Source organism: Ailuropoda melanoleuca, chromosome 11 (assembly GCF_002007445.2).
Source record: "Ailuropoda melanoleuca isolate Jingjing chromosome 11, ASM200744v2, whole genome shotgun sequence".
NCBI lineage: Eukaryota > Metazoa > Chordata > Mammalia > Carnivora > Ursidae > Ailuropoda > Ailuropoda melanoleuca.
Genome location: NC_048228.1, coordinates 62,121,182 through 62,132,698, shown reverse-complemented (window position 1 = coordinate 62,132,698; position 11,517 = coordinate 62,121,182). Strand labels below are relative to the sequence as shown.

General features: G+C 37.2%; 1 protein-coding gene across 15 annotated transcripts in view; it reads left to right on the top strand.

The window, feature by feature from the left end:
• ADGRL3 (adhesion G protein-coupled receptor L3) overlaps nucleotides 1–11,517 on the top strand; it is an 815,688-nt gene that overhangs the window by 712,429 nt on the left and 91,742 nt on the right. The window lies entirely within an intron of this gene.

The window sequence follows — 11,517 nt, the reverse complement described above, 5'->3', positions numbered from 1 at the left end:
TCAGAGCCTCTAGTTTTGACTGCATCTGGTTCATAGAATTTTTAATTTCTGCCAGATTCGCTCTCGTTTCCACCCTTAGAGATTCTATATTCTCATTAACATTTTCGTTAATATTTTTTTCAAGTCTACACAATATCTTGGCCATTGTTACTCTGAACTCCATTTCTGATAATTTGGTTACATCCATATCCATTAGTTCTGTGGCAGAGGCCACAGACTCATTGTCTTTTCTTTGCTGGGGGGGATTTCTCCTTCTCGTCATTCTGATGAGGAGAGTTTGCGGGGTTGTCCAGAGCCCAAATTATTGACTGGGACCCAGGCCGTGTGCACTTGTTTTATAGGGACCTTAGGGATGTGGGCTTCTTGATTTTTCAGCCTGCCTTCTGGGGGAGGGGCCTGCCGCGCTGATACTCAGGAAACCCCGTTTGGGTAGAGTCTCCTGTCCCCTGCGAGGGGGGATGGGGATGGACACACTGTGTGCTGGTATTTCCAGGCTTTTGTTCTCTGGCGGCTTTCTCTGGCGGTTTGCTGTGCCTCTTCTGAGAGTCAGAGCAACAGTGGCTGAATCTCAGCCTCTGTCTCAGAACAGAGGGATCGCGGACTGTTCTCCACTGATCTTCTGGCCACTTTAACTCTGTTACTGTTGGTGCTGCTCAACCCTGCAGCGTCCCGGGATGTGCGCCCCACACCCGGCGTCCCAGCCCTCACTTCCAGGGCTGGCGTGTCTCTGTCCTTTGTGTTTCTAATACCGCCAGCCGCCAGCCACCCCCGCGCACTCCCAGAGCTCCCGGTCTCAGTCTGGTTCCAGTGAGCGCACCGGAGCTCCATTTCAGTCTGGTCACACGCGTTCCCCGGCTCATGGTCTCTCTCTGCTCTCTCGCGGGTGCAGGTCCACGAGTCCGCCCGCTCCCCCATGCAGGTGGCTACCATTTCCTGGGCCGCAAACGCAGCGGCTCCCTCCCCCTTCTGTTTCTCTTCCAATATCTGTGCGCGGATTCATGGTTCCCCACTTCATACCTCAATACTCAGCACTGGAGATGTTCATTTGTAGAGATCCAGATGTATCTTCCTGTGTCTCATGCTGATTCCGTTGGATGTTCAGGCTGATCTGGTACCTATCCAGCTCGACTCAGGGGACCGGCTGAAAAAGGGGTCCCCTACTCCTCCGCCATCTAACTCCCCTCAAGGATAATATTTTTAAAGCACTGAGGTAATTTAACCTCATGATTTCAAGATTGTTTTCCAAAGAAGTTACAGTTTTAATAAAGGAATGAGAAAGTCCTGTTTAACTTGATTGCCCTTTGGTGCTGACATTTTCTTTGAAAATAGTCTTAAATCTCCCCAAAATGAGTAATGTGTTTCTCTCTATGAGACTTTGTCCTAATCTCCACAGAACTTCATGCAACTCATATGAAATCAGTTTACCATTTCTAGGTTCCTAATAGCTTTTTCAGAGTTCATCAGTTTTGGAGAAACATCATAAAAATTTGTTTTACTATAAATTTTTTCTTCATTCTCATCTGTCATATATCTCAGAATTAGGGAAAGACATTCTTTTTGTCCCACACTTTGAAAATAAGATTTTATAGAAGACCAGTATTTTCACATCTTCTCTATGACCAGGAACAATGATATCCATCTTGTAGGAACAATGATATCCATCTTGTAGGACATGTCTCAGGAAGTTGTCTCCTTGCCTTTAGAAAGTTAAAAACATAAACAAAACAAAATAAAACAAAGAAACAAACACACACAAAAAAACCTGTGCACATTTTGAGGAAACTGAAAAGTGACCAAAAAGTTTCATTATAAAACTTCATTATCACAGGTAAGCAAACCACATCTCCTTTTAGCTGCCTTGTATACAAGGTATACAGGATATTTACTAGGTAAGAACTGTTTATTTTCTTCTCTAAACAGTTTATAGACAGAATGGAATTTTACAAAATTTACATTTGCACTGTCTGTTGAATATGCACATAGATGAGCCAAGTCTACTTTATGCCTGAACAAGGTGTCATCAGTCTTTTGAATATGTCTCTGAAGTTTCATTAAAATTTTTATAGAAATCAAGAAAATGATTTCAACTCCATGTTTCAAATCAAAATACCTAAGAGGGGGCATCTGGGTGGCACAGTGGTTAAGCGTCTGCCTTCGGCTCAGGGCGTGATCCTGGCATTGTGGGATCGAGCCCCACATCAGGCTCTTCCATTTTGAGCCTGCTTCTTCCTCTCCCACTCCCCCTGCTTGTGTTCCCTCTCTCGCTGGCTGTCTCTATCTCTCTGTCAAATAAATAAATAAAATCTTTAAAAAAAAATACCTAAGAAGTAGGGGAAACATTTTTTGTTGCCAAGATTTGATACATCACTTGATATCCTATAGAAAGTATGATTATTAGTAAAATCTGATGGAATGAGCTCTACACTATGAGGGTCCAAAACATTGAGTATCAACATTTTCCCCATTGTTTATCCACAATACATTTTAGTTGCCATCTCCAAATCAGGAGAAGTAAGTTTCTTTAGGTACATAGAGAAATCAAGGGAACAAAACAACAATGAATGTTTATTCTTACGGTATTCTCCAGTGCGTTCAATGACTGTCAGTTTCAACTGAGTATTGTTGTCTTTTCGGGGTGGAGATTTTTTTTAAAAACCTTTTGATTTTTACAAAAACTTGCCTGTCCTTTCCCAAACTTGTGAGATTCAGCCTCCATAAGCACATTCATACAACCTTCTCTTTCTTGTATATGTGTGGCCCCAAATTCATTTCTGTGTATTGTTCGGAATGTTCTGCCTTGGTTGCCTCTCTAATCTGGTTTCATGAATTCTTCCATGTGTCTTTAAAATAGCATTGTTGTTTAGCCCTTTCTCATATTGTCATACTATTATATTATGGCCATTCTCAGTTTCATCAATGAATTGTTAGAAACATGGTCATATTTACAATGTTAAAAATTGAAGTAGTGAAATCTTGATACAGAGCACAAAAATTAACCCAAAGTCACAGAGGAAGACATGATCACAAGCACTAAAGCTGTCTCACTCAGAGGCATGCAGCAATGCATGATCCGATATTGGGAAGTGCAAATCAGGGATGCCAACATCAAGAGTCAGGGTGATAAACAGCAGGAGTCACTAAAGAAAGTAGGTAATCAATACCACATCCACTCAGCACTGCAGATAGTACTCTGATTTTTAGGCTATCATACAGATTTGTACTTTTCTTCCAACTTCCGAAGCATCTCTGATGGCTGGGATCCTTTTATGTCTTGGGGAGGGCTTTTCAAGGATTCAGAAACATAGTACTAAAACTAGGATAGTCCTGAGCAAACCTAAACAGTTAGTTACCCTCCCACCAATCCTATCCTACTGCATATTAGTTGAGTCCTCTGGGATAAATTACTTACTCTCTGTGCTTCAGTGTCTTTATCTATAAACTAGAAATAATAATAATAATATCACATTGTAATGTTTTGTATGACTGGGTATCCTAATAAATAAGCACTTCCAACAGAATATGAAATTTTTAAGTTATATTTTAGCTATTACCATCATCATCACCTTACTTAACTCAGAAGTATTAAGGTTGGAATTTTCTGTCTACCTTGCTTCATTTCCTACCCTCACCCCAGATACTACGTAAAATCTTATTTACTGCTCGATCATTTCATTTCCTTTAAAAAGTTCTAACGGGGCGCCTGGGTGGCACAGCGGTTAAGCGTCTGCCTTCGACTCAGGGCGTGATCCCGGCGTTATGGGATCGAGCCCCACATCGGGCTCTTCGGCTATGAGCCTGTTTCTTCCTTTCCCATTCCCCCTGCTTGTGTTCCCCCTCTCGCTGGCTGTCTCTATCTCTGTTGAATAAATAAATAAAAAAATAAAAAAAATAAAAAAAAAATAAAAAGTTCTAACTGATCACTAATTGATTTTTGGTTTATCAACTTTAATCTACCCTTTTTAACCATTACTGTGTTTAACTCTCAATTCCAGTAAGCTACTTAGTTCCTACATTTTCCACTATTTCCTTTTCTGTTTCCTTCTTTATGATAATTGTAAATTTGGCTTACCAAATATGGTGAGATTTTATTATTATTATTATTTATTTAATTTTTTTTAGAGAGAAAGAGGGGAGGGGCAGAGGGAGAGAGAGAGAGAAAATCTGAATCAGGCTCCACACCCAGCACAGAGCCCAGTGGGGAAGGGGGAGCTCGATCTCATAGCCCTGAGATCATGACCTGAGCCAAAATCAAGAGTCGGATGCTTAACTGACTGAGCCACCCAGGCACTCAATATTTTTTTTTTAAATCAAAGCAAGAAACTTTCAAATAACTTAGAGTGTGCTAGGCTATGTTTTTGAAACCAAAGAGATTTGCTGAATAAGTTCTATTGAATCCAAAAAACAGTTGGTTATGGATATTTTTGTGTCCTCTTACTTGCTAGGGTTTCTCTGCTAGCAATTAAAGCCTGAAATATTTAGATTGATTTTTTTTTCAATGTAATACAAACTTGAAAATCGTTGCTGAGCTTTTTGGTTAATTTACTGTAAAAATTCTAAGAAATGTAGTTATAGCTTTTCTCACTGGGTTACTCAACTTTGACCTTCATCCTGTCCTGTAAAGGAAATCCTAATTTCCTGAGTCCATTGAGCCTTTTATGTTCTCAAGCATTTGCAGAGTGAACTTTGTGTCTGATGACCTGGTTCCCAAGGGTTAGAGCAATGCTAGGAACTGATTTACAGAGTTTATACAACATTTATCAGAAAATAGTCTTTTGTAAACCTACTGACTTATGTGATACATTAGTAGCAAGGCAAGTGCTCATATATTTGCAAAAAAGAAAGAAAACTTATTTTAGCTGTGTTACAAATATTTCAGAACGAGATATGTTTAAGAGGCAATTTTAAAATCATGTTATTATGCTTTAATAAATCTGAACATTTAAATATACACATTATTATGCAGAAAGTAAAACAGATTATTGATAATTACTGGCCAACATTTAATAATTACTACAGGGTGATTTTCAAGTAGTGACTGGATAGATAATGCAACTTTCTAAAATTTTGAAAAAAGAAAAAGCCATCCAGAAGGTGTCAAAATTAGTTCATGTAGTTTGTGTCCCATCTGGAAATACTTATGCAATTCAAGTGAAAACCATTTCAAAATCTATTTCTCCATCTTGTTTGTTGACTTGCCTTTTGGACAATAAAATTAGAAACATCAAGATTTCCACAGAAGGTCTTAGTATACTCGGATTGAATTATTTCAAAATCATAAGACAAAAGTCACTTTTCCCTTTTCTGTAAATTTGGATTGAGTTTCATTAAATGTACCTATTTGTATATTTGAGTGTCCTCCATTGACAGAGTAGCTTTCACAAAACATCATTGTTTACAGCATTTTTCTTTCCCAAGTGTGACACTCACCCTTTTGTAGTATTTGAGTTACTCAGCAAGCTATCCGTAGTGATAGGACAAAGCATATTCACTGAGATGGACGTAAAAGGGAAAATGAGAAACTTTCCATAGGTTTTACAAAATATTTGGCATATATGAGTAGAAACTTCATAGAAAGTCTGCAAAGCAAGTGTTGTTTTAATAAAAATTTCTTTGTTGAAAGGATAGATTCATTTCATTTCCTGTGAAAGTGTCTTCTTTCTAAAATGTCATTCTCGGAATCGCTCTGTCATTCTGCTTGAAGATTTCCTCTCACACCTCTCCATCTTCTCTTTAGAAGTTAATCTCCTAGGGTTTTTTTTATTTTTTTGTATTTAAAAAAAATTTTATGGGGGCGCCTGGGTAGCTCAGTCATTAAGCATCTGCTTTCTGCTCAGGCCCTGATCCCAGCATTCTGGGATTGAGCCCTGCATTGGGCTCCCTGCTCGGGGGGAAGACTGCTTCTCCCTCTCCCACTCCCCCTGCTTGTGTTCCCTCTTGCTGTGTCTCTCTCTGTCAAATAAATAAGATCTTAAAAAAAAATGTTATGAGTTTGCAAGCATTCTTTCCAACAAATTATACTAGTCTGTGAATGGTACAAACTCTGGGGGAAAATATTAGGTATATATCTTCCTTTGCTACTTTGTATTTTTGTTATATCTTAAAGAAGAATATAAGGGTGAAATTGAGCCCCTTTGTCTTTTATTATTTAAAAGTCATAAACACATTTGTACAGTAATGAATGTAGAATTCAAATTCTAAAATTAAAATCTGCCTCCTTCAATGTAGGAATTTTGTGACTTTAATTCATCAGTAACACAAATATTATTAATAACAAACTAAGTTGGCAATGTTATAAAGTGAACTTAGGTAATCCGTCAGTTGGTTGGAATAATGTTTTGTATCCTTAGTTAATATAACATTAGCATTTATTTTTGTTACAGTTATTATTTTTCTGATTCGTCCCTTATCATCCGTACAGACTTTTGGTTATATATATGAAAGTTGCTGCCAAACAAAATAATCCAGACTGTTTTCAGATTTTTCTTTTAAAGATTTTATTTATTTATTTTAGACAGAGAGAGAGAGAGAGCATGATGGGGAGGGGCAGAAGGAGAGGGAGAAGCAGACTCCCTGCTTAGCCAGGAGCCCAACATGGGGCTCGATCCCAGGATCATGACCTGAAGCAAAGGCAGACGCTAACCGACTGAGCCACTCAGGTGCCCCTGTTTTCAAATTAAAAAAGGAAACAAGAAACATTGACTTTCTCACTTTCATATATATTATCTTTTTTTGTTGTTGCTTTCATATATATTTTAATTACTTATCACAAGAATCTGAAGCCTTATTTTATCTCTATGTGTATGAGGCTTTTGATATTCAAAAGTTTAAGTAGCTTGTTTAAGGTAACAATTGTGAAATTGGACTGACAAGGATTTTTAAATCCATGCTGTTAGACTCTACGATTTACTCCTCAAGTCTTCTTCCATGCATAGTTTGGTCTCCATTGTCATAATTGTTTAATACCTTGACATTTCAACATATCTTAAGATATTGTGGTGTAACAACCTACTCATTCTCCAGCTCTAATTTTCTCTTTTACTTAAGATTTTAGAGCAGCTGATTTAAGAACCCAAGAGTCCCAAATGTTGTGTAATGGACAGCATGATAACAGCTTTAAGTTTATAATTTAAATCCGTACTAGAAGGTGGGGATTATTTAAGAGAGTTTCATTTATTTAATCAACACATTAATTGTGTATCCACTCTATGGTAGACAATTTTGTATGACCTTCAGATACATTGGGGATCAGAAGAGAAAAAACAACTTATTCTCTTGGAATGTGCTTTCTAGCGGGGGATACAGACCATCAACAAGCAATATTAACAAAATAGATAGTGTAGATAAGTGCTGATGAGAAAAATAATGCAGGAAAAGTAATAGGGAAAAAGATTAGGGAACAGGTGTTTGCAATTTAAATATGGTGACTCAAAAAAACCCTCTGTGAGAAGGTGACGTTTGAATGAGGGACTGAAGGAGGGTAGCAAGTAAGCCATGCAGCTATCTTTTGGGGGAGCATTCTAGGCCAAAGAAACATCAAAGGCAAAGCCTCTGAGACTGGAATGTCTTTAGCCTGTTCCAAGAACAGAGCAGGCCAACTAGGTGGAATGAACTGAATGAGGGGAGAATAGGAAATGATGTCACAGATACGCAGATGTTATAGCACCTTGTAGACCCTTGAAAGACTGGTTTTTACTTTCTTTTTTTTTTTTCTTTTATTAACATATAATGTATTATTTGTTTCAGGGATATAGGTCTGTGATTCATCAGTCTTATATAATACCCAATGCTCCTTAAAACATATACCCTCCCCATTGCCCATCACCTAGTTACCCCATCCCCCCTCCACCATCCCCTCCATCAACCCTCAGTTTGTTTCCTAAGATTTAAGACTCTCTTATGGTTTGTCTCCCTCTCTGGTTTCATCTTGTTTCATTTTTTCCTCTCTTCCCTATGATTCTAAGTCAATCAGGGAAAGATAATTATCATATGACTTCATTGATATGTGGAATTCAAGAAACAAGGCAGAGGATCATAGGGGAAGATTAGTTTTTACTTTCATTGAAATGGAAAACCTTGGATGACTTTCATCAACGAGTCATTTTATCTGAATTATATTTAAAAAGAATTTCTCTGTCCTGTTGAATATAGAGGGAAGGGGGCCAAGGGTCAAAGTGTGAAGATCAGTTAGGAGGCTATTAAAAAATGGGGGGTTCCAACCACTTTGGTGTAGTTGAGGTGATGAGCGGCTGCCAGCTTTAGAAGCAAGGTCTACAAGATTTCCTGATGGATTCTTGTGAAAGAGAAGAATCAGTATGACTCCTAAGTTTTCGGCAAGAATACCTCAAATAATGAAGTTGTTGTTTACTGAAATGGGAAAACAGAGGGAAGAGAGGTTTTTTGGACGGTGGAGAGAGAAACAGGATATGATGAGGGACTCAGTTTTGGACATGTAATATTTGACACCTTTTTAATCATCCAGCAGAGATTAAATGGATGCAGAGCTATACTGACAGAGAATTCAGCTCTAAGGCATTTGGTCTAAGCAGAGGGGTTATTACCAGCATTCAAAAGCAAATATTTCTGAAGCATTTTTGTGTGTCAAGCCCAGTACTAGGTGCTGGGATATAACATTAATAAGATATGAAAGTAATAAGGCATTTAATGGTATATAGTACATATTATAGGTGATGAGTAATATAGTGCTTACAAACATGGAAATTTGGAAGTGAGAATACGTGTGATCTTTTATCACATTGCTAACAACCATTCCTAAAAGTTTTATTCAACTGGCCATCCTCTTGAAGGGGGCTGTTTGTTTGTTTGTTTGTTTGTTTGTTTTTCCATGGCTTGGCCTCCTGGAAGTTCTATGATGGCGCACTATTATAAAGAGGGCTATTCTCACAGCTCTTATTGGCATTTAATATCCATTGTTCTTTTCCTTTCATCTTATTTATAAAATTCAAGTGGTGAGTTGTATTTGAAGGTTGCTGCTGTCACAGTATAGTATACACAAGGTGGTTGGTGTTGATGTTTTCTGAGCTAGACAGTAATACCTGAAAGGTGAATTAATCACTAGACTTTTTTGTTCTGTCTTTGAGTGTAATGGACTTTTTGTACTGATGTTTTGACATCTGGTATTCTTCTCTTAATAACTCTGCATGGGGTTTTTGATGGACTTATGGAGGCACTGAGTAAAGTAAATACATTTCTAATAATGCAACTACCCAAAGACAGGACTTTTTTGGTTTCTTCTTTTCTTTCTTTCTTTTCTTTTATTTTCTTCTTCTTTTTTTTTTTTTTTGTTAGTGTTTTAGGTCTTTAGGATACATTTGGAAATGTATTATACCTGCCATTTTTCCCATTATAGAAGACTGCTGTGCTGAACATTGGTGCTTGATCCTCAATCACAGCACCTTTCCTTTGAGTCAAAGAAGAGTGCAAATAGCCCTCTGTTCAGGGAACCAGGTAGCACTAACCACTCTCCACTCTCAAACAGTAAAAGTAATTTAAGCTGTCTGAGACCCAACACTACTTTAATAGTGTCCCCTGGAGAACAAAGCAGTTATAGAAAAATTTCATGTAGTTTTCTTTCATGATTTGAGCTCCTTCCGAGAAATATATCTAGAGTTATGCAGGAATATTTCAGAACTGTTTCATTGACAGTGTTCTAGCAGAATTCTTTATCAAATAACTGTGTGAAGTCTTATCCGGCAATCTGAGAAGAGCTATAATTTAGGTTACAGCATAGTAACTGACTAAGTAAGAATTTCCATATTCAGATTAATCTTTGTATGAGGTTTGTATAAAACAGAAAAGTATGAAGTTCGAATAAAAACAAATAGCACTAGAAAACCTGGATATTTATGTATATTTAAAGTGAGCTAACAGTGTGAAAGACAACCAAATGTAGTAACTTCCATCCTAAAATAAAAATCAATGTGTATAATCTACAAAGTTGAAAAAGATACCAATTAGAAACAAATCGCCTTGTTTTCAACTAAAAAATTCCCCATGCTCACATTACACTTTTACTACTTAAGCATATATCCATAAAAATCAATGTCATTGTTTTTTGTTTTTTAAAATTTTGTACAAATGGCATTATAACATATACATCCTTTTGCCACTTTCATTTTTAAAAAATCTAATATTAGGGGCACCTGGGTGTCTCAGTCATTAAGCGTCTGCCTTCGGCTCAGGTCATGATCCAGGAGTTCTGGGATCAAGCCCCGCACCGGGCTTCCTGTGCTTCTCCCTCTCCCACTCCCCGTGCTCATGTTCCCTCTCTCGCTGCCTCTCTCTCTGTCAAATAAATAAACAAAATCTTTAAAAATAAATTAATCAATTAATAATAAAAAATTTAAAAATCTAATATTAGGTTTTTGAGAAGTATCCATGTTTGTGACTATAAATTTAGAACACGGATTTTCTATTACTCTTCAGAATATCATTTCTATAAATCAGCCATTATTATTTGTTCCCCTACTTATGGAAATTAGGTCTTCAGGGCTTTTCAAGAAACCTACAAAGAAAAGAAGCATTGATAGTCATAGACAATTTTTCAACTCCCCTCCAACATCTTGGCATACTGATATGTTGGGCCGCTATAAATTCTAGTGCTTCACAGAAGTGGTTTTGGGTAGAGGCAAACTACCGTAGGGAAGGAGTAGAGTTTGGAATCTTAGAACAAGGACAGAAATGAGATAGTACACGTAACAAGGAACATGAAAGGAATGGAACTCACAGGACTAATTTAACAGGGCCCCCCCCCCCAAACACAGTTTTAGTACAGAAGCTTTTATGAACTTTTTCTTTCTCTTAGCTTTATCTGCTTTATGCTGCTATTAGGGATAGTAATACCGAATGCTTATTTTCCATCTGTGTATAACAGGCTCTATTCATGCAAAACCCTTCAAAGATCAAACTTCCTGATCTCCTTAAGCCATTCAATATGAATATAAATCCAGTGAATATCCTTATTCTTTTAGATCTTCCATTAAATAAATGGTGTGCATATGTGGCTGTTCATCAGAGTTAACAGGGAATCTTTATAAAAATGCATACTTTTATGAACTCAACCACGGAAATTCTGATAAAGAACTTAAATGACAGAGGAATTGTATTTTTTTTATTAAAAAGTCCCTTGGGGATTTAAAAAGCGTTTCAGTTGAGACACCACTTCCCTAAGTGTATAACTTAATTTTTTAAATAGATATTCCCTAGTGGGAGTTGTCAAAATAAAATAGCCTATAAAAGTGATAAGAGTTTAAAAAATAAAGCTTTTCCCTGAAATCGCAGGCCAGAATTATGTTGATTTGCTTCAAATACATAGAACCAAAAAAATACATAGAACCAAGAAAAGTGCAAACACTATTGTTGTCCCTGAGTATCAAACTAATTTACACGTCAGGGAGAATATGAAATGCTTTACTTGTGGACTACAAAACACAGATAATTAAGTGATGTTATCCATTGTGTTTGCATAGGGTATGCAGTACATTGTGAAAATCATGCTTC